Raw genomic sequence first — 27769 nt, 5'->3', positions numbered from 1 at the left:
AAAATAAGGAGGTATTAGATACTGGACAACTAAATATGACAAATATTAAAAAAAAAAACAAGCTGAGCAGTTTGGATTTTGTTTTCTAAAGCACGGGTTGGCAACCTTTTTCTTAAAGGACCAGATAGTAAAAGTTTTAGGCTTCCAGCAGCTATATGGTCACTATGGCAACTAATCAACTCTGCCCTTGAAAGCAGCCATACACAATATTATCAATGTGCTTGGCTGTGTTCTAATAAAATTTTATTTACAAAATAGATTGCCAGTGTAATAGTTTTAGTTTAGCAAAGCCCCATTCTTAGGAATGAGAAGGCCTTGAAGGATCTTAAGTCTTTGTGATACCTGATGAACTGGCCACTTCTTTTTTGGTGAAAGGAGAGACAATAACCATTTTTATTACCCAAATTCTAGAGAGAAATGATTCTGCATAACAGTGGAAACTACTAGCTGCAAAAGTGGATGTGAAGTGACTCCTGACTGTAGGCTCCTGGCCGGTATCTGATCAAGGCTCCGAGACTCAGGTGCCTGTGGGACATGGCCCAGAGCTCTGAGGATGAGGCCTGTGAAGGTGCCTCCCCTGAATATCGTGGATGTGGCTGTTGGGGAGATGAGCAGGATGGGGAAGCAAGACCCGTGAGTTGCAAAACAACTGAAGTAGATAGAAGATGACCTCTTCAGGAAGAGGAAATGGTGCAGGAGGCCTGGCCACAGGTCCTGTTGCGCATAGATGTGGAGGGAACCCTCCTCCCAGTTGTGCAAAAGACAAAGGCTCCTCACATGGGCTTCAACAAGGCAGGCAGCTAGCCACAGGGTCCAGTTGTGGCCCCGGCACAAGGTTCATGAGGCACAGCAGAAGGCATATCTTATCATGACTAACAAGTCTTATTCCCTGTCCTCAATGAAGTTATAATGCACTAAGTAAGGCAAAACTAAAGCTTAAAATCATCAAAATACTTTATAGGACATGATAAAGAATTAATTTGGAAGTATTTCCACTTTCCAAACTTGCCCTCAAAATTATATAACTTCAGATCCAGTTGGTCCCATCTCTTCTTTTTCTGAAATATTAATAAAATACTTGGGAGAAGCTCTGAAAATCAATTTGAAGTTACCCCTTATGAAAGGATATTTACATTGTAAGGGGAATCTCCATCTGTAAGGTGCCTCCCCTCACTGTCCCAGGCTGGCCTTCACTATTGGTGGAGAAGGTATGGACTCAAATCCTCATTAACAACCTTACCCTTGTTTACAGTAGTAACCTCCCATAGCTGACTCTCCTCTCCACACCCAGCATCTCCTTTAGTCTTTAGCTGAAGATGGTATTTAAGGTGGTGGCTTCTGCCATTTCAGGGACTTACTCATTTTACTGGATCTCTCCCATATATACAAGAGGTATACATATTACTAAACTTTAATTTGTGTTTCTCCTGCTAATCTGTCTAATGTCAGTTTGATTATTAGACCACAGAGAACAATCTTGAAGGCTAGAAGAAAAAGTCTCCTTTACAACAATACCTGTATGGAGATATGCCCCAGGAAATAGCTCCTGTTTATTATGTCCCTGTTAGAAGAGCTCTTTGTTTTGATACCTACAACACAGATAATATAATTATTTCTCAATCAAGTGTTCTCCAGTCAATGATCATAGAGTAGGCAGGTAAGCAGACATGAGCAGATCAGGAACGATAGGCCAGGTATGGAATGTCACCAGGGCAGAAAGTCCCAGGAGCCTAGAAATGGATAAAACTAGAAGAAACAACCATTATAAGCCAGGACCTCACCCTCAGGGTGACCTTTCCTCCCCTAGCATGTTGTTAGTCATAAGGTTTAGACCCCCTTAGAGGAGGAACAAGGAGCCAGAGAATAGCCTCATAGGACACCCATAATGATAGGGGACTCAAGAGTTGGAAAATATTAGTTGAAGGTAAATAGTTAATAAGCCTAATACATAATGCATATGTTAAAGCTAATGTTTCAGGAACAGCAGGTATAGCCCACGCTGGCTCCTGTAAGAGACAGATGACCTCCTGGGGCACTGCTAAAGACCACTCCGTGGGGCACAGCTGAAGACATCCAAGCTACTGTGCTCCAGGGGCAGACAGACACCACCCAACCAAGGGACAGCTCACCTCACTTTGTTCTCTGTTATAAAAAGGCTGGCTTGAGAAGAAATGTAAGATGGTCCATTAGGGTACAAACCCGCCATCTTCTCAGATCTCTGGCCATCTGAATAGGGAGCCCATAAAGATTCAGTCCCGGTCTTGGCTTATTGGGTCTGGTATGTGACAAGCAGCACGAACGCCAGCTTTTCCAGTTTCAATATAAGGACGGAAGTCCACAGGAGAGGCCCCAATAGGTCAGCTTAAAAAAGGAAGTAGTTAGGTCCTCCTGGCTAAAAACTAGCCCTTGCCAACACTCTGGGGAATCTCTTTGCTTGCTGAATACACTTTCTTTTGTACTTGAGTTTGTGGCTCTGAATTCTTTCTTTGCTGAAATCAAGAACCGAGGTCCATCATTTGCCACTAACATCTGGTGCTGTTAGTTAAATTCTCTTAGTCACCTTCCTCAGTAAGTCACCCTCTAAAGCACAGGTGTCCAGCCCGTGGCCCATGGAATGCATGTGGCCCAGGATGGCTGTGAATGTGGCTCAACACAAAATCATAAATTTACTTAAAACATTATGAGATATTTTTGATTATGTGTCACAATGTATTGAATGTGGCCCAAGATAACTCTTCTTCCAGTGTGGCCCAGAGACGCCAAAAGTTTGGACACTCCGGCAAAGCATGCCTGCACTTTCCTTCTTCAGGCCTGTATTTCTGCTTTGTTTTTTTCTAAGCTCTAAGAGTCTCCATGACACTTGTAGCCAGAGGAGCATTAGGCTGCAGCAGCTCACCCGAGCTAAGCCCCTGAGCCTGTCTCTAAGGAATCTTTATTTGCCTCTGTAAGCTGTTTCTTAAGTCCACACCATCCAGCATGGCCGACTTCTGCCTCTTCATGCTCTCAATCTCCTTTCTCAGGACGTACAATCAGGGAAGCAATAAACACCAGCAGTTCATTAATTACTTTCTGAGAATCTGGACAAAACCTTTCACTAGATAAATGAGAACCTAAATGCATTCATCTTCAAAGATGAGGCATATTTCCTCCATTCAGCTTCAATTTTGGGTATTCTTAGGTTATAAGAATCTATGTAGAGGTGACAGAGGGTACCCCTCAAGATGACCAGGTGCCCTATATGGAATTCCGACACAACTGTAATTAAATAATTGACTTGTCCATGGACATGAACATAAAGGCTGGTTACCTAGTGCTCCCAGTCCTCATGGCTGCATTATTCAGTCAGGGAAAGAAACCAAGACACGTAAGAGGTTGGAAGTGATTTGGGAGGTCACAGTCCCTTGGAGTTCAACCCATAAGCAGCACACTTCAACCCACTACATAATATCCCTGGAGATTTGTTCAGACTCTACAGATGTCACAATAAGACTGAAATTAACATGGGAGTTCATGCCTCCAAGGCCAAAACGCAGAGTAGTTGCCTGACTCTGTCCCTTCTTCTACTTCTTTATCTTTCTCTTCCATATGTCCTAGGCTACTGAACTTTGGGCCTGACAGACCCAGGTAGGCCTAGGAGGAATGGAAAATCACCGGGCAGGAAACTACACCTTGGAAAACTGTAGCCTGGGAAAATGCCTGCCTGGGAAACTGCCTGCCGACCCTACCCAGGACAAACAGATGCCCGGCTAAGCTTGGGGTCTGGGGTCGGCCTATCTGGCATAACAGGATGCAGCTTTTACTTGAGCCTGACAAGATGTATCAAGAACAATGGTCAGCAGAAACAGCACCCAGCAACCAGCTCTAGCCAATCAGACTCTGACACTCCAACCAGTTACCCTTTGTGGGGTTTTGTGCTTAAAAAACCCTGCCCTAAGAACAACCGAGCGAGTCTTAACCTCCCTTGGTTGACTCCCCAACCTCCCTTGGTTGGCTGCGCTTTTCCCTCTTATTCCTGCTAATAAACCCTGCTCCTTAGCTCACTGTGTCCATCTGGTTTCTTGAGCAACTCCGACCTAACAGGGCTCAAGATACATACTCAGTACTTTCTCTTTATGGACCTCCAGATGTCCTTCTACAATATGAGCTCTTACACCCCGCCTTGGTCTTATCTGTTGCCAGGGGTCTTGCTGCATCTACCCCACTTCTTGGAACTGCCAGGCTCTCATGGAATCTCCCAAGACCAACTCCAGCAGATGGCCTGCTTGATGGCTCATTGTCACAGCAAGCACTGGCATGACTCTTGGTTACGAGCCTTACTTCTAGCCTACCACTCCTTGTGTATATCTTTTAGCCTTCAGAAGACCCTCTCTTGTTGGCCTCTTCAACACTTCACACATCTCCTATGGGTTTCCTTCCTTGGACCATCCAATCTCTCACCAATTTTCATCTATAACCGATCCTGACTTTGGCACAGGGGCAAATTTTTCCTATGATTCCAATACCCTTTCATACTCAGGGATCTCTGGTAATTTGTGATCTTCATAGAGAAGGCCCAGGGTGCTGTCTCTGTCTGTCTGGCCCTGTTAAGACAGGGATCTTCTCCCATCCCTCCTGGGTCACATGTCTTTTAAAACACCTTTTCTGCTTACTCCCTAAGACCCCTGAGCCTGGGGACTACTCTCGATTCCTTCTATATTCCTCTAACCAAATTTCCTTTATTTTTAACTTCCATGAAGAGCTTCAGGGACCTTCCCTTCCCCTCTACAGGTGGCTGCCCTCTGCCTACGAGGCCTCTTAAAGGACAGGGCTACTGGGAACATTAAAGACAGGGGAACAGGTCACTAGTCAAACTACTGAAGATCAGAGTTTTAGGACGAGTTTTCTACCAAAGGCAATGGAGGTACTAGGCACTCCTTGTATGGAAAGAGATGAAGGGGATGCTTCTGGTAGGCTGGCTAGGCCAAAGGTCATCAAGCAGGGACTCCTCACTTGAGGAAATGGGACACATTCATTAGTCATATGGAGTTAAGGCCACCTGTCTGAGCAAAGTAAGTCCAACATCAGAGTGCCTAGTTACTATTGTGATCATTGGTAAGGTTGCCCTCAGAGCATACAGTAAGCACTCTATATCCCGGGTGGCTCCCAGGTAGCAGGGTACCCGCCCTGTTATACCTCAGGATGGGAAATCAGCCCACGGTGCCTTGGAATACCCACTTTGGGGTGCATACTAACCAACCATGAGAAATTTGACCCTGAGTCCCTCAAGAAAAAGAGGATACTCTTCTTTTGCTACACGGCTTGGCCCTGATATAAATTGGGTAATGGAGAGGTTTGGCCAGTCCATGGCACCATTAATATTAATACTATCTTGAAGTAGACCTATTTTGCCATTTCCAAGGGAAATGGACAGAGGTTCCATATATCCAAGCCTTTCTGGCCCTCAGGGATAACACTAAGCTATGTATTACCTATAAACTATATCTCTCTGTAATTGCTATACTACACTCAGCTTTATAATCCTTCCTCCACTACAGAGCCTAATGAAAGAACAATGTAACCAGATGAGAAAAAAACATCCAAAAATGGGTTGGATTTCTTAGCCCTTTGTCAACTTTAGCTGGCCATGCGTGATTCTTGAGGTATTATAAAAACAACAGTCTTTGTTTTACAAATAAAGGCTTTATAGGGCCAGAGGTATGGCCCCAGAAACAATTCAAAGCCCACCAATTCCTTTTACCTTCCCCAAACCTCCCCTATTCATCTTCATAGGAGACTCAAGAGTTGGAAAATTTTAGTTTAAAGTAAATAGTTAATAAGCCAGTAGGTAATGCAAATGTTAAGGCTATTGTTTCAGGTTCTGCAGGCACAGCCCACTCTGGCTCCTGGGAGAGACAGTTGACCTCCTGGGGCAAAGCTAGACATATCCAAGCCATTGTGTTCAAGGGAGAGACCAACTACCCCCTGGGGACAGCTAACTGCCAGGGCAAGTAATTTTCCTTGAATTTCAAAACCCCTCACCACTTTGTTCTCTGTTATAAAAAGGCTGACTTGAAAGGAAATGTAAAAAGGTCCATTAGGGTACAAACCCGCCATCTTCTCAGATTGCAGGCCATCTTAATAAAGAGCCCATAAAGATTCAATCCCTGTCTCCGCTTATTGGATCTGGTGGGTGACAGGCAGCAGGTACACAGGCTTTTCCAGTTTCAGTCTCAAAAGGCTTAAAAATAACTGGCTTTTTGAAACCAGATGTCCTTCTAGGATGAGCTTGCATTTCTTTCCCCTATACCTTTGAGATGTAAATATCCGGTCTGACTGGTTAAAAGCAGGCAAAGTTTCATCTTTACTCTCTTCCCTTCCAACTCAGTTTATAGTGATGATGCTCTAGTCAACCTCCAGACTTCTGGATGCACCACCTGCCAAGTCTGAAAGAAGTGAAGAGGAAGGACATCTTCGGAAGACTTCAGATATCAACCAGACAAATGATCAAACAAAGACCAAAGCAGCAAGATTACCATCCTAAGGAAAAACTGCTGGATTTACAATGCAACATTTGAAAGAAAAGCCAAGATATGAGAGAACTAAGTGTAAAGCACAGCTATATTGATGGCTCCTATTTAAATGATTGAGATTAATTAAATAGATCTCTAGAATGATGATTTCTATACAATGTTACTTGCACCGGAGTTGGGTTACAACCAGGGCCAAAATAATTCAGGAAAACAGAGTCATTGACACTCTGAGCTGATGTCAGGGAACACCAAACTTCTGGGGCTATTAGTTCATATATTTCTGTATGCAAATTTAGAAAGATTATACAATTGTCTGATCTTCATGTAATTTGCATATTATTCTAATCATAAGCAACCATGCTCCCTCTCTTAGGTTAAAGCAGATGGCCTCAAAATTAGGTGTCAGTTATTATTGGTACCACTGGCCGGTAAGCAAAGACAGAAATATGGGAGGAATTCTGATTCCCACCTTTCCCTCATGCCCCTCCCCTTCCCACTTCTCCCTCTATCCAATATATCATCAAGGTTAGGCATTTGCTTCCTAAATGTCTCTTATTAATCAAATCCATTGCCCTGATTCAGATTCTTGTCATCACTATCGTAGGCGGCCCGCCATCCATTTCTGCCCCTTCCATTTCAACTGTTTTCCCTCCTATTCATCTTCAACACTATTACCAATATTATTATTTATAAATTGAAAATTTGTTCATCAATTATCTGTTACAAAGTTTAATGTCTTTCCATTGCACTGAAGAGAAAGTTCAACTTCTGAACATAGCATAAAAGGTCTCCATTTTCTTGCCTTGATCTGCCAATTTAGCTAATCTCTTTTTCACACTAAATACCAGTGATTAAAACCTTCTATGCTTATTGTTTTACAACTATTAGCAGTTGCTATTTGTGCTATCAAAAGCATTTTCTTTTTTCACCCACTTAGAAAACTCCTAATCATGCCTTAAAACTCAAATGCAGAAATAATCACATCAGAGAAATCTATTTTCTTTTCCACTCAAATCACTTTTTCCTCAAAACTGTAACTACACATGTAAATTACAATTGTATAGCTCAGTTCTACTCTTATCACAATAGATTCTTTAAAATGCTTTAGTCTTTCTATCTTTGACATTTAGTAGTATGTTCAATCTAATAAACATTAAATATTTGAATCGACATGAATTAAATGGACTGAAATGAATTGACTGCTCTCAAGAACACTAATGATCGTTAGAGTTTCCTGGATTGAGAGTGCAAATTCACACTGAATTTTCATAATACTGCTAGTTTTCATTGAGGTACAGCTACCATCAAGTTCACAACAGAGTTCCCCCACAAAAAGAAATAGCTTCAGTAAAAGATATCAGATACACTCAGAAGTCTATAAGGAAACAGGGTGCTCCAGTGATTCTGTTCTCATCCAAAGACTTGCTGAGATTCAATTCAGTGAGGAAAGATTGATTTTCTAGTTTAAGTTAAACGAGGCATCAAATAAATGTCAAAAGCATAACATGCACTTAGATTCTTCACTGTCACACCAGTCAAGTTACCATCTTTCCATCTTTTTTGGAACAAATACAAGAAAGCCTGTTGTGAGCCCTAGACAAAACAGCAACTTGAATTTACATGGCGCCTCTAACTCCCAAACTGTGTGCTGATAGCAAATTTATGCCCTTCAATTTAATAGACACATGTAGACATATTTTCCCCTCCCATGGATTAGTTTTATTTTTAAGAGAAGTATTGTTTTTCACTCCAGAATTTAGACACAATGACTTGTACCTGAAAGATGTTTAAATATTAACATTTCATTATCAAGACTGATATTAGATTAGAAAGCCTAAAATTATAGTATTAAGGTAACCCTTTTTGAAAAGTTAAAGGGATACATTAATATTACTCCACACTAAACTTTTAGGACTTAAAAGGAAAAAATGCAAATCATGGCACAAAATTCAAAAGACATGTGAAACCTAATTTTTTAAAAACAACGTTTTATTGAAGTGTAACTGCCATGTAAAATGCTGAGTATATTTAATGTATACAACTCAGTGAGTTGGGGAACAGGTATAAACCTGTGAAATCATCACCACCATACATATAAACATTCTATCTCCTCACAAAATATCCTCCTCCCCCTGTTATTCTAGTTTTGTGTGTATGGTAAAATCTAACCCCTCTGCAAGTTTTAAGTATACACTACAATAATGTTAGCTATGGGCACCATGCTGTATAGTAGATGTCCAGAACTATTTATCTTACATAACTGAGACTTTGTACACTTGAACATCACTTCCCCATTTCCTCCTACCCTAGCTCCTGGCAACTAAAATTCTACTTACTCTCTTTCTGTGATGTTGACCCCAAGATTCCACATATAAGTGAGATCATACAATATTTGTCTTTCTATGAAATCTTTATTCCAGCTCTATATCAGTGAAGGTAACAGTCTATTGTACATAATTGAAGGTTGAAAAAAGGAAAACAATGAATGGACAAAAATTTGTTAACAACTTTCCACAATTCTGGTTGAAATCCATTCACAAATCCTACTGTGCATTTCAACTCCATGAGACAGACTCATTTCAATGTCGTTCCCATCGTTTTTGCTAAGCCCTTGAAAATGTTAACATGCATGAGAAACACATGAGCTGAGAGTTGGGAGGCTTCTTAAATTGGATCTCCTTCTTAAAAGGGCCCCCATTTCCAGATTCTTAACTAGTTGGTAGAGGTTATGAACCATGAATCTGTATTTCATGGACTTCTGTTGGGGAGAGTAATTCCGCACATAGTACTTTCAGAAACTCTGTCTTAATTGGGGATTTTTTAGATCCTGATTTGCACAGAATACCTGCTTCATTCTTATTGTCCTGTGTAGTTACTAATGGTATCTTTTTTTCTCTCTTGAAAGTTTCCTGGCTTGGAGATAAACTATAGGGTTGTATTAATCTTAGGACATAGGGCATCTTTAAGTTATCCTTAAGTTTAAAGATTCTATAGAGTTTAGGCCAGCTCAGGAACCAGAAAAGCAGTTGATGCTTTGAAGGGTATGAGTCTAAGACAACTTGATGCAGTTACAGAGATAACTAATCTTCCAAAAGTACCTAAAATAGTGCCATTTTCTCCTTGAAGTCCATTGTGCCAGAGACCTAAGTAAGCCACTTAAACTTGCTCTTATTGGTCTCATTAGGATCTACCCAAACTCCGGATATTTGACTTTCATATGTAAAAGTTTGAAAAGCCATTTGAATCACAATATTCCATTCCTGTTTTCTCATCTGTTTTTATCACAACTGTAGTCATTTCTGTCTTATGAGAAAAATTCTTACACACAGGAACCAGGACATAATTTAATAGTGACAGACCTATGTAGGCCTACGAGGACTGGAAAATCACCAGGCAGGAAAACTGTACCATGGGAAACTGTAGCCTGGGAAAATGCCTGCCTGGGACACTGCCTGCCAGCCCTACCCAGGACAAACAGATGCCCGGCTAAGATTGGGGTCTGGGGTCAGCCTATCCGGCATAACAGGATGCAGCTTTAACTTGAGCCTGACAAGATGTATCAAGAACAATGGTCAGCAGAAATGGCACCCAGCAACCAGCTCTAGCCAGTCAGACTCTGACACCCAGCCAGTTACCCTTTGTGGGATTTTGAGCTTAAAAACCCTGCCCTAAGAACAACTGAGTGAGTCTTAACTTCCCTTGGTTGGCTCCCCAACCTCCCTAGTTTAGCCCCACTTTCCCTCTTATTCCTGCTAATAAACCCTGCTTCTTAGCTCACTGCATCCATCTGGTTTCTTGAGTGACTCCGACCTAACAAATAAGACTTCACCATCCCAGCAATTCTGACCTCAAGAAATCCATGACTGCCTAGGAGCTAGTGCAATGTGTATGTTAGCCCCTATCTGCCCTTACCATGTTCAAATATCTGCAGATGATTTTGCGATTAATAAAATCACTGCATCTGATATATCCCACTTTGCCCACAGCAGGAAAAATCATAAGAGCAAATAATCATTTAAATTTCCACTGAGCAGCTCAACATCCCATCTCACTATTGCAAAGAATGTCTCTTTCTTCCCCCTGAGCACCACGATAAAGCCAAAACACTTTTAGAGAGCTGTGATGCACATCAAAGGGCGAATATTGGTGGCTCTCACGCATGATTAGAGTAGAAACTCAGATGGCACAGGAACACTCTGCGGCCACCACTGGCAGTTGGTTACCCAGAGAGGGGACTTATTTTCCAGTGAATATCTGGGACATCCAGAGAGGTCCTTTGCCTTAAGGCTGTTTTCCCTATCATCACTTACTGAGCCTTCCAACTTTCTTGAAGTCTAGCCTCACTGAGCGTGCTCAGTCATAGGGTATTCCACATCAAAATTTACATTGGGATCCAAAGCCTCAGCTCCTTGAATGAATTTACATCCCTTTAAACAGAAATGCAATTCTTTCCCCTAAGTGATTTAACATGGAACACTTTCTATCACTTCACCAGATCGTAATTCCCATTCTTCCTGCATTACCACTAAAATCATATAAAGAAAAAAACAACAAATTTATCCTCTACTAAACACTATCTGGTTGTTTACCTTTCTTCCTGTCTGCACAGTGAAATTCCATTTCCCTGTTTCCGGTACATGTAGGTGTGGCCGTGTTACTGGTTTTGGCCAATGGAGTATCAGAAGACAGGATGTATATCAGTTGTTCTGTTCTGTTCTATTCTGTTCTGTTTTGTGTGGTCTTATACCTTCGCTTTTCCATTCTTCTGTCTAGATATTGATACCCAGGGTGAACTTGGAATTCATATTTTAAACATAAGGAAGGAGGCTGGATCCTGAATCACCAATTATAGCAAACTATTTGATCAGAAACAGCCACATCCCTGATTTATGTGAATGAAGAATAGATTTTATTGTTTCAAACTGCTGAGATTTTAGTATTTATCTGTTACATATCTGTTACTATTTTAACTAACATGTCAACCTGTGGAGCTTTTACTTTTAAGATCTTGGGTAAGGATAGCCATGCTCACTATAAGAAGTTTTCTTAATTTCGTATCTTGTGGGAAGAAAGGGTTTGGGATCTCGCATCTTTCCCATAAGAAATCATCTTAAGATAATTTATCATACCCTCTCCAGAAAATAATAGATTTCTACCAGTTATAATACATGCAAATGTATTACAAGATTTTAGTGAAATCATTGTATTGTTTCCATTAATGTATGCTAAAAATTTAACCACTCTCTTATACATGGTGCCATTTTAAAATGTAAGGCATTCAAAAATAGTCCTTGTTACTCAAAATGTGAGAATCACTGAAACTGATAGATTTTTAGAAATATACTTTATGCTGATATAATGACATTACTTTGTGGTATTTTTATTGATTATGCTATTACAGTTTTCCCAGTTTTCCCCCCTTTATCCCCCCTCCACCCTACACCCCCCAACCCTCCAGCTTTCCCCTCCTTAGTTCATGTCCATGGGTTGTACGTTTAAGTTCTTTGAGTTCTCTCTTTCCTATATCATTTTTTACGTCTCCCCATCTATTTAATACCTACCAATTATGCTTCGTTCCTGCACCTTTTCCCCCCTATTCCTCCCTTCCCCTTCCCCACGGAAAACCCTCCATGTGATGTCCATTTCTCTGATTCTGTTCCTGTTCTAGTTGTTTGCTTAGATTTTGTTTTCATTGTTTTTCTTTCTTTTATTTTTTTAGGTTCATTTGTTGATAGCTGTGAGTCTGTTGTCATTTTACTGTTCATATTTTTTATCTTCCTTTTCTTAGATTAGTCCCTTGAACATTTCATATAATAATGGCTTGGTGATGATGAACTCCTTGAACTTGACCTATCTGATGGATAATTTAAAGCCCTGATAATCAAAATGCTCACAGAACTGATTGAGCTTGGTTGAAAAATGAAAGAACAAATGAAAGATACCCAAAATGAAATAAAGCAAACCATTCAGGGAACCAACAGTGAAGGGAAGGAAACCAGGACTCAAAGCAACGATTTGGAACAAAAGGAAGAAATAAACATCCAACCAGAACAGAATGAAGAAACAAGAATTCGGTGAGGGACAAATACCATATGATCTCACCTTTAACTGGAACATAATCAATAGAAGAAAAAAGCAAACAAAATATAACCAGAGACATTGAAGTTAAGAACAATCTAACAATAGCGGGGGGGGGGGGGGGGCGGGAACAGTGGGAAGAGGGGATTACAGGAACTACTATAAAGGACACATGGACAAAATCAAGGGGGAGGGTGGAGGTGGGGGAGGGAGGTGGGTTCACCTGGGGTGGGGTGGAGGGATGGGGAGAAAAGGCACACAACTGTAATTGAATAACAATAAAAATTAAAAAAAAAAAAAGAATTTGGAAAAATGAAGAGGGACTTTTGAACCTCTTTGACAACTTGAAACGTTCCAATATCCACATTATAGGGGTGCCAGAACGAGAAGAACAACAGCAGGAAATTCAAAATTTATTTGAAAAAAATAATAAAGGAAAACTTCCCCAGTCTGGCGAAGGAAATAGAATTCCAGGAAGTCCAGGAAGCCCAGAGAGTCCCAAAGAAGAACACACCAAGGCACATTATCATTAAATTACCCAAGATTAGATATAAAGAGAGAGTCCTAAAAAAGCAAGAAGAAAGGAGAGAGTTACCCACAAAGGAGTGCCCATTAGGATATCAGCTGATTTCTCAAAAGATACCTTACAGGCAAGAAGGGGCTGGAAAGAAGTATTTGAAGTCATGAAAGGCAAGGACCTACATCCAAGATTACTCTATCCAGCAAAGCTATCATTTAGAATGGAAGGGCAGATAAAGTGCTTCCCAGATAAGGCCAGATAATCACATTATTTTTAACTTGAATTCTGTATAGTCATCTTCTTAACAGCACCTTTTTTTTTTCCTCCCCAGCTCAACCAGTGGTACCCCTGAAGGAGCTCTACGGAGTCAGTTGGCTGAGTGGAATACAATTTGAAACAGTAAGAATGATAGTAGCTTGTATAGTCATTATTAGCCACTGGACACTACCAGAAACACCTAACACATCTCAACATATTTAATCTCTGCTAGGAATGCATGAGGAAAGTACTATTGCCATCTCCATTTTATAGACAAGAAGACAGAAGCACAAAGTCTCACAAACACCAAATGTCAGGGATGAGATTCAATCCTAGGCCCATTTAGAGGAGGTTATTTCTTCAGTTTCAGTGTCACTTATCTAATAGAAATACATTGTATCTAAGGAGAAAAAGGAACGAGAGGTTTAGTGACTTTCCCAAAGTGTCAGAGTAATATGTTAGCAGGATTAGACCTAAAACCCACTTTGGGAACTCATAGTACAATATTGTTTCATATGAACCACTATACAATTGAAATCTAGACACTGGCAATTTTTACTGTATTCTTATTTTGTTAACTAAAAGGCATTTATTTCTCATCTTCAACAATTTTTTCTTTTACACGCTTTGCATTACTTCCCCATTCTTCCTATTAACCCTTCCAAATCAATATTGCTTCCCAAACTACACTTTAAAAATACAGATGCATCTGAATTTACTTAATAATATACATTTATGTCAAATTCTTTATCTAAGGAAGAAGGGCATAAATAAGTCAGAGTAACATTGAAAATTAACACTAAATATTTAATGAATGAAGAAATGCACTAACTGCTCAGTATTATGTCGTTGGTTAGGTACCAGAAAATGATTCCAATTCTAAGAGAAAAGCTACTCTTCCATTTAGGGAAAAATGAAGTAAACCTTTGTGCCTGGAGTATTACCTATTACACACTTTAAGGACAATATCATGAGCCCTGGCTGGTGTGGCTCAGTGACTTGAGTGCCAGCCTGGGAACCAAAGGGTCACCTGTTTGATTCCCAGTCAGGGCACATGCCTGGATTGCAGGCCACGTCCCCAGTAGAGAGCATGCAAGAGGTAACCACGCATTGATGTTTCTCTCCCTCTCTTTCTCCCTCCTTTCTCCTCTCCCTAAAAATAAATAAATAAAATCTTTTAAAAAAAAGACAATATCATGATAGTATGTCCCCTGTCATGTACACATATATTCATTAATAGCTGCTTTGCTGGCTTTCCTGTGTGTGTGCCTGTGTGTTCCCGCAATAGTTATGATTGCACCAAGACACACACACTACTGCGTATGGTATTCAATTTGCATCCAATAGAAGTAAAAGAAATACAAAGATATATAATCCATGCATCTTCTATATTTGATTACATACTTTAAATAAAAACAAGCACTGTTTTTGAAATAGTGACTATTAGAAAGTGGGATTTGGGGGGATTCAGCTTTGATTTTATAAAAGCATTTATCTTATTACTTATTACTTGGCCATAGCATTATCAAAACTCTGTAGAAGATACCACTGAAAGTGTAACATATTCTACGTATTAGTCTGTAACATTTTCATTATTACTTTGATAAGATAACTTATCAAAGGAATACATCTGGTCACATAATATTTTGTGGCTGTACAGAAACTCTTTGATTCCTGGTCTTGACGTTTGGAAATTGATTTTTCTTTTCCTATGCAATTATTTGGTGGTATGGAATACTCTCCGTGGGGTTTCGCAGCAGATAGGACAGCATAAATGGCAATCTTAACTGAAAGTACAGCCCTTGAAGTCTGGCTTGCATGCAACACAAACCACGGAGGCCTGGGGCATTCATCAGCTTGTTTAAGAGACCAGAAACCAAATATAAATAGATACAGATGTGTACTCGGCAAACAGCTTGACCAAATTTGCTCCTTAAAAAAAAGCTCACACACATGTTTGACATTAAATAGCTCATCAGAGGGTGGTACTCTGAAAGTAGGCCACAATTTCTAAATAATCCCAGTCTGTGTTTTTAATCTCAATTAATACATCTTCTGAGGATAAAACATATTTGATACAAAACACCCATGTATAGGGAATGGTTGGAGAAACTTTTTCACCTTACATTTCAACAGGGTGGCAGCTGCATGTCCCTGAAAGACAAAATGACCATAGGAGAAATATAGGTGGTGTCTTCTGTCCCTTGGGATGATAGGGACAAAGATCACTTTACCAGAAAATTGAGAACAGGAGTGGCCTCTAGATATAAGAAAAGGAGGGAGAATTGACAACCATGTAAATTCTTGTTAATTCACAAAATCACATTCTCTCCTGACATCAATGATGTAGAACAGAACCTCTTCTTTCATAAAGCTATTGATGCATAAATGACTTGCATTTGAGATGTTAAATTAAAAGGTCTGGTGTTGAGAACCTTATTAAAAGTTCTGGGGAACCTTCTGAACCATATAACTGGGAAGAAAGTAGACTTGAGAAGAATTATCCTTAAACCCTGGTACACATTAGAATCACCCAGGAAGCTTTAAAAATCTAGATTATCTGCCCATACTTCGAGGACCAAATAAATCCTAATCTCTTCCAGTAAGACTAAGACATTAGTATATTTTAGAACTTCCCAGGTGATTCCAATATGTAGCTTACTTTGAGAACCAGTGTTGTAGTACAGCAAATAGGGTTTCTGGGTTTTTTTAAATCTTTATTGTATTTCATTCTATTACTGTTTAGTGCCCTTATACCACAGGTGGCAAACACAAGGCCCACAGGCCGAACCCGGCCCTCCGCCTTGTTTTATCCAGCCCGGCACCTTGTTTCTACCTGGCAGCAGTGCAAAGCTCTCGCTTAACTGTTAAGGAGTAGTTACATGTATACAGTCCTAAATTACATTCGGCCCTTCGAAGGCAACCGCAAGGCTGATGTGGCCCCCAGTGAAAATGAGTTTGACACGCCTGGCTTATACCCTGCTCCTCCCAGCAACCACCACACTGTTATCCACGTCCATGAGTCCTTTTTCCTCAATCCCTCCACTCCCTACCCTTCCCCGGCCCTTAGCTGTCACCTGCTGTCCATCTATGAGTCTGTCCACATTTTCCTTGTTAGTTCAGATTGTTCATCAGGTTCCACATACGAGTGAACTTCCTTTTAGTAATTTTCTGGTACGGGTTAAAGAGTGAGTCAAGTTTTACCAACAGATCAAACTGAGTTGGGCATCTTAAGCATCTTCCCTAATTTCTACTTGTTTCTTTGTCTTTTAAGTAAGGATCATGATTCATACCCCATTAGGTATCTGTGAAGCTTATTAAGCTTAAGGTATTTGAAAAAGGAAAGTTATTAAGAAATGTAGTTACTTTCCTTTACCCATATATTTATACCGCCACTCATGGCACAGGATCCATTACATTTGTCTCATCTTCTTTTTCTTTTGTTTTCTGCCTTCAGCTCACTGAAGGTCCATCATGTGCATTTTAATTTTTTTTTACCTTCTTCCTCATTTTACCTTTGTTTTTTTTTTTCTTGCCCACCTCTCTTTGCTAAAGCTCCACCTCACTGATGGAAGTTCATGTAGACTTTTGAGACCTTGGTTTTGGGTGCTTTGTGACAATTTTAGCCCCAAATTAATACCAGATGGATTTCAACAGTTCACTTTTTTCTTCCTCCAGTCTTCATGCCAGCCAATCCCAAAACACAAACATCATTTCAGATATATGCTTTCGCCACTAGGTGGTGCTGAGTATGCATTAGATGTCCTGTGCTTATGTGACTTTCTCCTCATCCTACTGAAGTCCAAATTTGTCTAGAAACCTTAGAGCATTTAACAACTCAGAAGGGACCGGTGGGAGGGTTGGGAGTGGGTGCTGTTAATATAAGGAAAATGAAATTTGAGTGTCATATTAGCTATAATGTTTAAGGTTTGGTACCACTCATCATGTTGAGGAGGCAAGGGTCCCACACTCCACATAAATAAAAAGAACTGTGTTGGTGGTAACAGAATTATAACTAGCCCACATGGATTTGTGAGTAAAATGGTTAAATTACAGCATCTCTAAACTAAGCTACTATTACTATGTAGTATTTAATCATGCTACATAGAATTCATATTTCTGCTTAGAGAGGAATGGGCTGCATTTTCCATTCTGATTCAAAAGTGGAATTTCTATGATCAAAGGAATAGGTTTACAAGACCCTTTCCATGATTTCAGAAAAGAAAAACTGATGATTAAGAAAGGGACAGAACAGAAAGATGTCAAGCAGAACAGGCCTAGCAAACTAAAATGAACTGGGAGGGTCACTGGAGGACTAGAGTCTCAGTAATATTTGTTTAATGTCTGCATCTTAAGCAATTAAAAAAAGTAATAAAAAAGACTGAAGATTTTCTCTTATTAACTTCCTTAAACAAGGAAGCTACCATCCCAGCATAGACAATGTAGGAGTATTACATGGAAGAAAAGTAAAAGCGGTAGGACATACGCTGGGTTATAAAAGAAATAGCATAACTATACCTGCCTGAGACCTTACTAACTTCTACTGTGAGGATATGGAACTTAATATCTTAATTCACCATACACAGTTCCTCCTCTCCCTGATTCATTTATATTTATTGAACCATTAAAAGAAAGCAAGCACTGGCCCTGGCCGGGTAGCTCAGTTGGTTTGACTGTTGTCCCAGTACAGCAAGGCTGTGGATTCCATGCTTACTCAGGGCACCAGAGCACATAGAAGAATCAATGAATGAATGTAAGAATAAGTGGAACAACAAATTGATGTCTCTCTCTCTCTCATCAATAAAATAAATAAACAAACAAAGCAAGCAAGCACTGACTTAGATATTGGTGACACTGCCACAAACAAGCAGTTACATAAGTACAAAGGGGCGCAGAATTTGCCACAACAAAATATGCTTCTTTGGCATCAAGATTATGTTGAGTTGGTTATTTTTTAAGGAATATCAGACACAGGAAAAGTTCTGAAAACCTGGAAGTTACACATTTGTTAGGTACATTTACATGTATAAGGGAAATCTCCATTTGTAAGAGAATCTGTCCCTCTCCCCTCCAGCCAGCAAGAGGATGACTCAATCTCTAGAAATTTATCAAAGGGGATGGCTGATCACTTAAATCTGCATAACAACCTTACCCATTTGTATGGGGCTTTTTCTGGTAACCTCCCAGAACTGACTCCCCCAACCTAACATCTTTCTGAGATGCATTTAAAGTGGTAGCTTGGGCCTTTTGGAGGAATTACTCGGTTTTCCTGGGTCTCTCCCAGGTATGCAGGGAGCATACATGTTATTGAACTTCAGTTTTTCTCCTATACATCTGTCTTTTATCACAGCAGTGTTTCAGCCAAGAACCTAGAAGGGAAAAGGGAAAACTCAGTAGCAAAATTAATAAGGGAATCCCACACATTTTATAAAATCCTAAAACTGCCACAGGCAAAGCAAATAATTATCACCATTAATAAAGAGTACTCCAGAATGAATAATAATAGGAAAAGAAAAATAATTTTCCCTCTACTCTTCGGCGCTCTTGGCTGATACATCCCTGTAGTCGAAGAGAGATTAACAGGAGAAAGACAAATAAAAGCTTAATAAACTATATACCTCCTATATACATGGGAGAGACCCAGGAAAACTTACTAATAATAGGGGACTCAAGAGTTGGAAAACTTTAGTTTAAGGTAAATAGTTAATAAGCCACGTTGGTAATGCATGTGTTAAAGCTATTGTTTCAGGAACTGCAGGTACAGCCCACCCTGGCTCCCGGGAGAGACGGAAGACCTCCTGGGGCACTGCTAAAGATTTCCGCCTGGGGGACAAGTGGAGACATCTAGGCCATTGTGTCCCCGGGAGACACTGCCCACCCACCCGCCCCTGGGAACAGCTAACTGCCCAGGGCAAGAATACTGCAGTTTTTTAATCTAGTTTTCCCTAATCTAGTTTTCCCTGAATATCAAAACCCCTCAGCACTTCGTTCTCTGTTATAAAAAGGCTGGCTTGGAAGGAAATGTAAGATGGTGTATTAGAGTCTTTTTGTTTTTTCAAACCCAGCATCTTCTCAGATCGCAGGCCATCTGAATAAAGCGCCCATAAAGATTCAATCCCTGTCTCTGCTTATTGGGTCTGGTAGGTGACAAGCAGGTGACTGCTGGCTTTTCTGGTTTCAGTAACTCCCTCAAATGACTGAAGCCACCACCTTAAATACCATCTTTGGGTGAAGACAAAAGATGTTGGAGGGCATCAGTTATGGGATGTTGCCAGGAAAAGCACAGTAAACAGGGTAAGGTTCTTATGCAGACTTAAGTTGCCTTCTACATTAATAAGAATTTCTAGAGATAAAGTCATCCGCCTCTTCCTGGTACAGAGGAGGAAATATCAAATGGAGATATTCCCTTACAAATGTAAATAGATTCTATAAAAGGTAACTTCTACTTGGTTTTCAGAGCTTCTCACCTATCTGCTGTTTTTGAAAGTTACCCATCCTAAAAAAATCCTTATGCCAAAGAGACATATTTTGGGGTGACAAATTCTGTTGCCCTACAATAGACCACTGGCCTTCCTTTCTAGTAGTTCTTCTTCCGTCATTGCAGATGCTTTGCAATTGCCAGGCTCAAGGTGACTCATGCCTGGTGCTACTTAATGACAGCTCATAAATGGTCCTATCAATGCCTGCCAGAGACCTTTCAGGACTGACATGCAAACCCAGAGTTATGGGAAGGGCTGGCAGTGACTGTAGTCTTTCCATCCAAGCACTTCCCAAAAGGTGCAATAGGCCAAGATACGTGAGAGGAAGCAGACACAAGGCGGAGAATTTCTTAGTCGAAGCATGGTTGCAGGAGAGGGATAAAAACTGCCTGTGAACAACTTTTACTGCACTTAGGACATAAATATTATTGACCAAGTCAGAAAAGAAGGAGGGAGTGATACATCTTGTGCTTCTTTGGCAGTCTTTTGAAAGCAGGCCTTCTCCTCCACAATCCCTGCCCATGCAAACCTAGATAAAGGATGCTGAGAAGGCTGTGCGATATCAACGCTTTGACATTGAAAGAAAGAAATGTAAGAGAGTGTGAGAAATTCGACTACGTTGTTACTATGTATATATTTGACTATTTGAAGGGGATTTATAGTGGTAAAATGTCTAAAATGGAATCTGCCAACTCCTGGAATTTTCAAAGGGCACAGAACAGATTCTACAGAAGTTACAGTTTTTTCTACTCAGAGGAGTCTTTCCCAGCCCCAACCTTATCTCCTCTGCCTTGACCTCAATCATGTTCTCTAGTTTCAATGTACAATGTGTCGGTGACCCATTTCTCACTTTAGTAACCAAATCTTATTGGTGGTATCTCCAATCAGGCGTCATGTCTGCTATTTCCAGTATGTTCCTCACCCAATATAAAGATTGCTCTTACATATTTGCTAGTCAAGAACTTTTAATGGACAGCATATATATACATATATATATACATATAGGGTGGGGCAAACACAGAGTTTTTTCTTTTTCTTTTTTTAAAATTTTTATTGTTATTCAATTACAGGTGTCTGCATTTTCTCCCCATCCCTCCACCCCACCCCAGCCAATCCCACTTCCCTCCCCTACCTCCAGTTTTTTCTTGTTTTATTAATTATTGTATTATTTTCCATACAAACAACTGTGAACCTACTTTTGCCCAACCCTATATATGCGTATGTATGCAATCCATTAAAAGTTGTGTACATGTATATATATGTTATGTGTATATTTAAGAAAGACTACTAAAAACAAGTAAGATGATTTATTCTTTTCCAACCCACTTATGCCAGTTCAGGGCTGTGGGTGGCCAGAGCCCATCCCAGCACAGGATGCTCTTCCATCACAGGGCGCATCGCAAACCCACACTCACTCACACGGGGACAATGTGACACACAAGTTCACCTCACCTGCACATCTTTTGCATGTGGGAGGAAACAGAGCACTCAGAGAAAGCCCATGCAGATGTAGGAAGAACATGCAAATGCCACAGAGACAGAGAGGCCTAGGCCAGGAATCAATTTTTTTTCTCATCAACATTATAATCAAACAGTGTTGAGTGAATCAATGTTATTCAAGGAGCTGCTGTATATATATCTCCCAAACTTCTTAGCCACAATTCGAGTTTTTTCTTGATAGAAACTAATATATCTTTTCATATTTATCTTTCACTAGTCCATTAAATAATCCATACGCTCTAAAGAAAAAGATGCATTGTCAAACTTAATTTGCATTTCTTTATATGAATCTTTATATTTCTCATTTTGTACCTACACCTGCTATACTCTTCATTTTCTATGTTATCCAGTCATATCTATATTTTAAAGTTTATACCCCTCCCTGATCATTCAAGATAGAATTAGTCCTTTCTTTGATATATTCCAGTAGCATTTGCTTATAATACACTGGATACTATACATTTCATTAATTTGTTATTTTTGAAATCATGAAATCATAAAATCATAGAATCTTTTAGATAAAATAAACTTAGAAAATTCATGTCTCCATATATCCATAGCTTGTGTCAGGGCCTATACCAGGCTACCCTGAAATTTCCCACAATGGCATTATTTGGAATTAAAGTTACTTAAGAAACTGCCAGTTCAAGAAGAATACTCTGACCTCTCTATCTCTGTTCCCCCGAAAACAGGACATAAGTCTCCTGCATGGAAGGTGCCCTCCCTGTACCTAGAAGCTAACAAGAGAGACAGTGCTATCACCAGAGGTAGGGAATTCAGGGCTCAGCAGCGTATGTAAACAAACCTTGTAATTTTTTTTTACTTATTTACTTCCCAAGCCCAAACTTTGCTTAGATTCCTCACTAAAGAGCACCCAAATCGAAGTTTCTTTGTTCAGTTAAATCTTCACAAATTTATTTCTTTGTCTAAAAAGCTTTCTGCTTCACTCATTTCTCTGAGCATCCTTGATGATCTCCCATGTGCACACATTAATTTGGTCTTACTCCTGTTAATTTGTCTTACCTGATTTTAATCAGGCCACAAGAACCCAAGAGCAATATGGGGGGAATTTCTCCCTCTCTGACACTTGCTTGATGAAAAGCATCAGTAGGAAAGATGCTCACTGAAAAAGACAGGTTCCTGGATGCTGTCCAAACTCTGTGTAATCACAGTCTTCGGGGTCTGGGGATCTGTACTCTTAACAATGATCCGGGTGAATTCATAAACATTCGAATTTGGGAAACATTGGCCCAGTCCATTTCCCTGGTTACATAAGTGGGGTAACTGAAACCCTCTGCCTCGGGATAAGCACCTTGCCCAGAGATCACATGGGTAGTTATGAGCAAGATCAAAACCAGTGCTCAGGTAACATGCTCTTTCCAAAGCTTACTTATCCCATCCAGGATTATGCACCTCAGAGAGAGGAACTGGGTCTTTGGCTACCTCCCTACCCAGCCTCAGTGGTATTTTGCATCATAAATTGCACATAACCCCTTGAAAAAAAATCAGCGGTGAATTAATTTTAGGGATAGGCTGCGGACTCTATGTCAATAGCTTCCAAATAGGTAAATAAAAATAATAGTACGGACACAAGTAGTTTTATAACTGAACACACATTTGAAACAGAGGGAAATGAATACGTACGCACTTTACTTTGAATAAGTACTGGCCCTTTATTCCTGAAAATGCCTTCCCAGTGTTCTCTTGCCACTTGCCAGGGACTATAAAATAGTTTAATTTCCACTTGATGACTGGAAAAAGCATACAATAAGTTCCCCTGGTGCAGTCTGTGGACTTGATGATGAGATACAGCACAGCCTAATTAAAAAAAAAAGTGTAGTTCCTCTGTCAACACTGGAGGGAGCTGTGAGATTTGGAAAGATAAAGCAAACAGAAGAAGAAAGAAACATTATGGCTGCCCCGGCACATCGCTGTGAGAAATAATGAGCACTCCTCTCCTTTTCCAAATTGTTATGTAGGATTATTTCATTAACAATTCAGCCTCTACATTTTTGTAGTGCTGTTCTTTAAAAAGAAAAATAAAGCCCAATTGTACCTTCTTGGCATCAGCATTTTTCCATCTTTTCTATGTTCTGCATTTGTTTTGATCTGACAAGCTTAATGCCCTTTCATAGGATGAAAGCAACCCATTGCTGAGAGCTGATTGCTTCGAGGGCACTGATCCATTTTATGAGGAATTTCTATCCCTTTCTAGGACTTCTATCTTCTTTGCTTTAGATAACAGAATAAAAATGAATACATTATAAGGTCTGAAATCCTGTCAAAAGAAAAAAAAATAACTCCTCAAACTATCTGACATCCTGAGATGTAGACAAAAAGCTATGTTAAACACCAGAAGATATTTTGTCAAAAAATAAAAGTAACTACCATTTAAAAAGAACTTACCACATACTAGTCACAATAATAAGGACATACATATGAACATATGTTCTAAGTATTTCATTTAGTGCCCACAATCTTTAACAGTATTTTACTTAACAGCCACAAAATTGCCATCACAGAGGGACTTTTATTTCAGTTTTACAAATTAGGAAACTGAACACAAAAATTTAACTTTGTCAAAATGAAAATGTGAATAAATTAATAAGCCTTGATTCAAATCGTGATCTGCCTGAATCCATATCCTATGCAGTCGCCTTTTATTAAGTGTGTTTGTAGATGCAACCTTATTAATTTCACATGGAAGCATGTAAGAAATAGAGGCTATCTGGCCCCACTTGAAACCACTTCATCAGAATCTGTGTTTTAACAAGTCCCCTAGCAAAACTCAATAGCAAAAAAAAAAAAAAAGTCCAATTAAAAACTGGGCAGAAGAACTGAATAGAGGTTTTCCAAAGAAGACATACAGATGGCCAACAGGTACATGAAAAGATGTTCAACATCACTAATCACCAGGGCAATACAAATCAAAACCACAGCGAGATACTACTTATACTTATCAGAATTACTATCAACAAAAAACGATTGGTGAGGTTGTGGAGAAAAGAGAACCCTTTTGCACTGTGGATAGGAATGTAAATTGGTGTAGCCACTATGGAAAATAGTATGAAGGTTCCTCAAAAACTCAAAAATAGACCTACCATACGATCCAGCAATTTCAGTTCTGGATATTTATCCAAAGAAAGCAAAAACACTAATACAGAAAAAGATATGCAACCCATGTTCATTGTAGCATTATGTTTTTTTAAGTATATTTTATTGATTATGTTATTACAGTTGTTCCACTTTTTTTCTCTCCTTTATTCCCCTCCACCCTGCCCCTGCCTCCCACCAGCATTCCCCACTCTTAGTTCATGTCCATGGGTCATACTCATTGTAGCATTATCTATAATAGCCATGTATAGAAACAACCTAAGTGTCCATCAATGAATGAATGAAGAAATTGTATATACAGGCATGCCTCATTTCATTGAGCTTCACTTTATGGCACCTCACACATATAGTGATTTTTTTTTTATAAATTAAAGGTAAGACCCTCCACCAGCAAAAAAATTATGACTAGCTGAAGGCTAAGATGATGGTTAGCATTTTTTAGCAAAAAGCATGTTTTAATTTAGTTATGTACATTTTTTTAGACGTATGTTATTGTACATTTAATAGACTATATTGTCAACCTAAGCTTTTATATGCAGTGGGAAACCAAAAAATTGTGACTTCCTTTATTGTTACGTGTGCTGTACTTCAGTGGTCTGCAGCCGAGCCCACAGTATCTCCGAGGTCACATACAATGTATACATACAATGGAATATTATTGGCCATAAAAAAGAATGAAATCTTGCCATTGCAACAACATGGGTAAAGCTTGAGGGCATTATGTTAAGTGAAATAAGTCAGACAGAGAAAGACAAATACCACATGACCTCACTTAAATGTACAATCTAAACCCAAACAAACAAAAAGCCCAAGCTCTTATTTACAGAGAACAGACTGGTGGGTCAGGGGTGGAGTGTGAAATGGATAAAGGGGTCAAAAGTGCAGACTTTATAACTAAAGTGCAAGCATTAGTAATACAATAAAGAAGTCATTGGGATGTACTGTGTGACATGATGACTATAGTTTAAAAATATTCTATTGTGTATTTGAAACTTGTTAAGAGAGTAAATCTGGGATGTTCTTATCACAGAAAAAGGAAATTTTAAAACAGTTTTAAATAGAAAACAAAGTGCGCTGGGTGATTTAAGTACGTTAAGGTTTAAGAAACACATTTATAAAGGTCTAGAGTGCCTGTCCTCTTACGGAGCTCAATGGCTTGTTATTAAATTTAGTAATCCAAGTGCTATAAACTAATGGTAGCTCAAACATCATGTTAGGCCCAAAATATGACTTGAAAAATCAGAGCAATGCCTTTATATCATTCATATTATTTTATTTTGATTTTTTAAATTTTATTTTAGAGAGGGGGAAAGGAAGGAGAAAGAGAGGGAGAGAAACATCAATGTGTGGTTGCCTCTTGCATGCCCCCCATACTGGGGACCCAGCCTGCAACCCAGGCATGTGCCCTGACTGGGAATCGAACCAGTGGCCCTTTGGTTTGCAGGCCTACACTCAATCCACTGAGCCACACGAGCCAGGGCTTATTCATGTTATTTTAAAATTTAGTTAGAATATGAAATTTTGGGAATATGTGATTAGCATGCTTCCATTATTCATCATAAAATATTCAGGGAGTTTTTATTTATATTACACTCTATGAGTTATTATCTACAGAAACTGTGATAAAGAGGGACTTAAGAGTTGAAGTTGACTGTCTTAGGACACAAAATAAACTCAATTTAAATATATACTATTAAATATATATAATAATATATAATTATTATTTATATATATTATTGGGTGAATTAAGATTGCCTCATTCTTCTTCTTTCCCCTTTACCATTCCTCACCAATCTCTCGCCCTCCTATATCTTCCTTCCCTTGAGTACTGAAATTGTTCTACTGCTTCCTTAGGAAAGTCAACTCCAAGATCTTCCCTTATTGCTCAATCTCATTCATCCATTTGGGGAGAAATGGAGGGAAACCCATGGGGTCTGAGAATTATCAACCTCATGTAGTAACAAAGAGCTACTGATCTTAGCCTTTTCATTTTAACTGATGTGCTGTTCTCCTTCCCCATGGAAGAGCTTGGTTCTAATAACAAACTCTCCAAGAATATAAAGAAATAAATCAAAATTTTGTAAAGATTGTATATATTCTAGGGAGACATGCCCCATACATAGCACTTAGGAAGTTTCTTAATGAAAATAAGGCCTAGAGCCCCAGCGTCCCAGCTGGTTACGAACCTAGTCCTGTGTTCTCCCGCTCCTTCGTTTCTTTCAACATCACACATGCTGCTGTGGCCTTTGCCAAGGACTTCCTGGCAGGTGGAGTGACTGTGCCATCTCCAAGACAGCGGTAGTGCCCATCGAGCAGGTAAAGCTGCTGCTGCAGGTGCAGCATGCCAGCAAGCAAATCACTGCAGATGAGTGACACAAGGGCATTACAGACTGCGTGGTTCATATCCCCAAGGAGCAGGGAGTCCTGTCCTTCTGGCACAGTAACTTGGCCAATGTCATCAGATACTTCCCCACCCAGGCTCTCCACTTTGCCTTCACAGATAAATACAAGCAGATCTTCCTGGTGGTGTGGACAACAGGACCCAGTTTGGGCGCTACTTTGCAGGGAATCTGGCCTCAGGGGGTGCTGCTGGGGCCACCTCTTTGGGTTTTGTGTATCCTCTTGATTTTGCCTGTACCCGTCTAGCAGCTGATGTAGGCAGAGCTGCAGCTGAAAGGGAATTCAAAGGCCTTGGTGACTGCCTGATGGAGAGCTACAATTCTGATGGGATGAAGGGTCTGTACCAAGGCTTCAATGTGTCTGTGCAGGGTATTACCATCTACCTGCTGCCTACTTCAGTATCTCTGACACTGCAAAGGGAATGCTCCCAGATCCCCAGAATATTCACATCTTCATCAGCTGGATGATTATACAGTCTGTCACAGCAGTGGCTGGGTTGACTTCTTACCAGTTTGACGCTGTTCACTGCGGCAGGATGATGCAGTCAGGGCTCAGAGAAACTGATATCATGTACACAGGCAGGCTCTACTGCTGGAAGGAGATTGCCGGTGATGAAGGAGGCAGAGCCTTTCTCAAGGGTGCATGGTCCAGTGTTGTCAGAGGGATGAGTGGTGCTTTGGTGCTTGTATTGTATGATGAAATCAAGAAGTTCACATAAATTATTTCCTAGTCTTCCTCCCCCCACCCCGTGAACAGACATGTTGTATTATGTAACATATCTTGAGCATTCTTGACAGACTGCTGTTGGCTGTCTATTTGTCAACGGCAACTATTTACTGATTGAAAATGGAAAGCAATAATATCACCTGACCAGGTTTCTCTTAATGCCATTTCCATGGTGACGGTGGGAC

General features: G+C 39.9%; 1 pseudogene; it reads left to right on the top strand.

Annotated features, from left to right (window-relative positions):
- Positions 1 to 553: 553 nt before the first annotated feature.
- On the top strand, positions 554 to 27576 carry LOC112302009 (ADP/ATP translocase 2 pseudogene; annotated as a pseudogene).
- Positions 27577 to 27769: the final 193 nt, after the last annotated feature.

Source organism: Desmodus rotundus, chromosome X (assembly GCF_022682495.2).
Source record: "Desmodus rotundus isolate HL8 chromosome X, HLdesRot8A.1, whole genome shotgun sequence".
NCBI lineage: Eukaryota > Metazoa > Chordata > Mammalia > Chiroptera > Phyllostomidae > Desmodus > Desmodus rotundus.
This window is presented reverse-complemented; position numbering and strand designations above follow the sequence as displayed.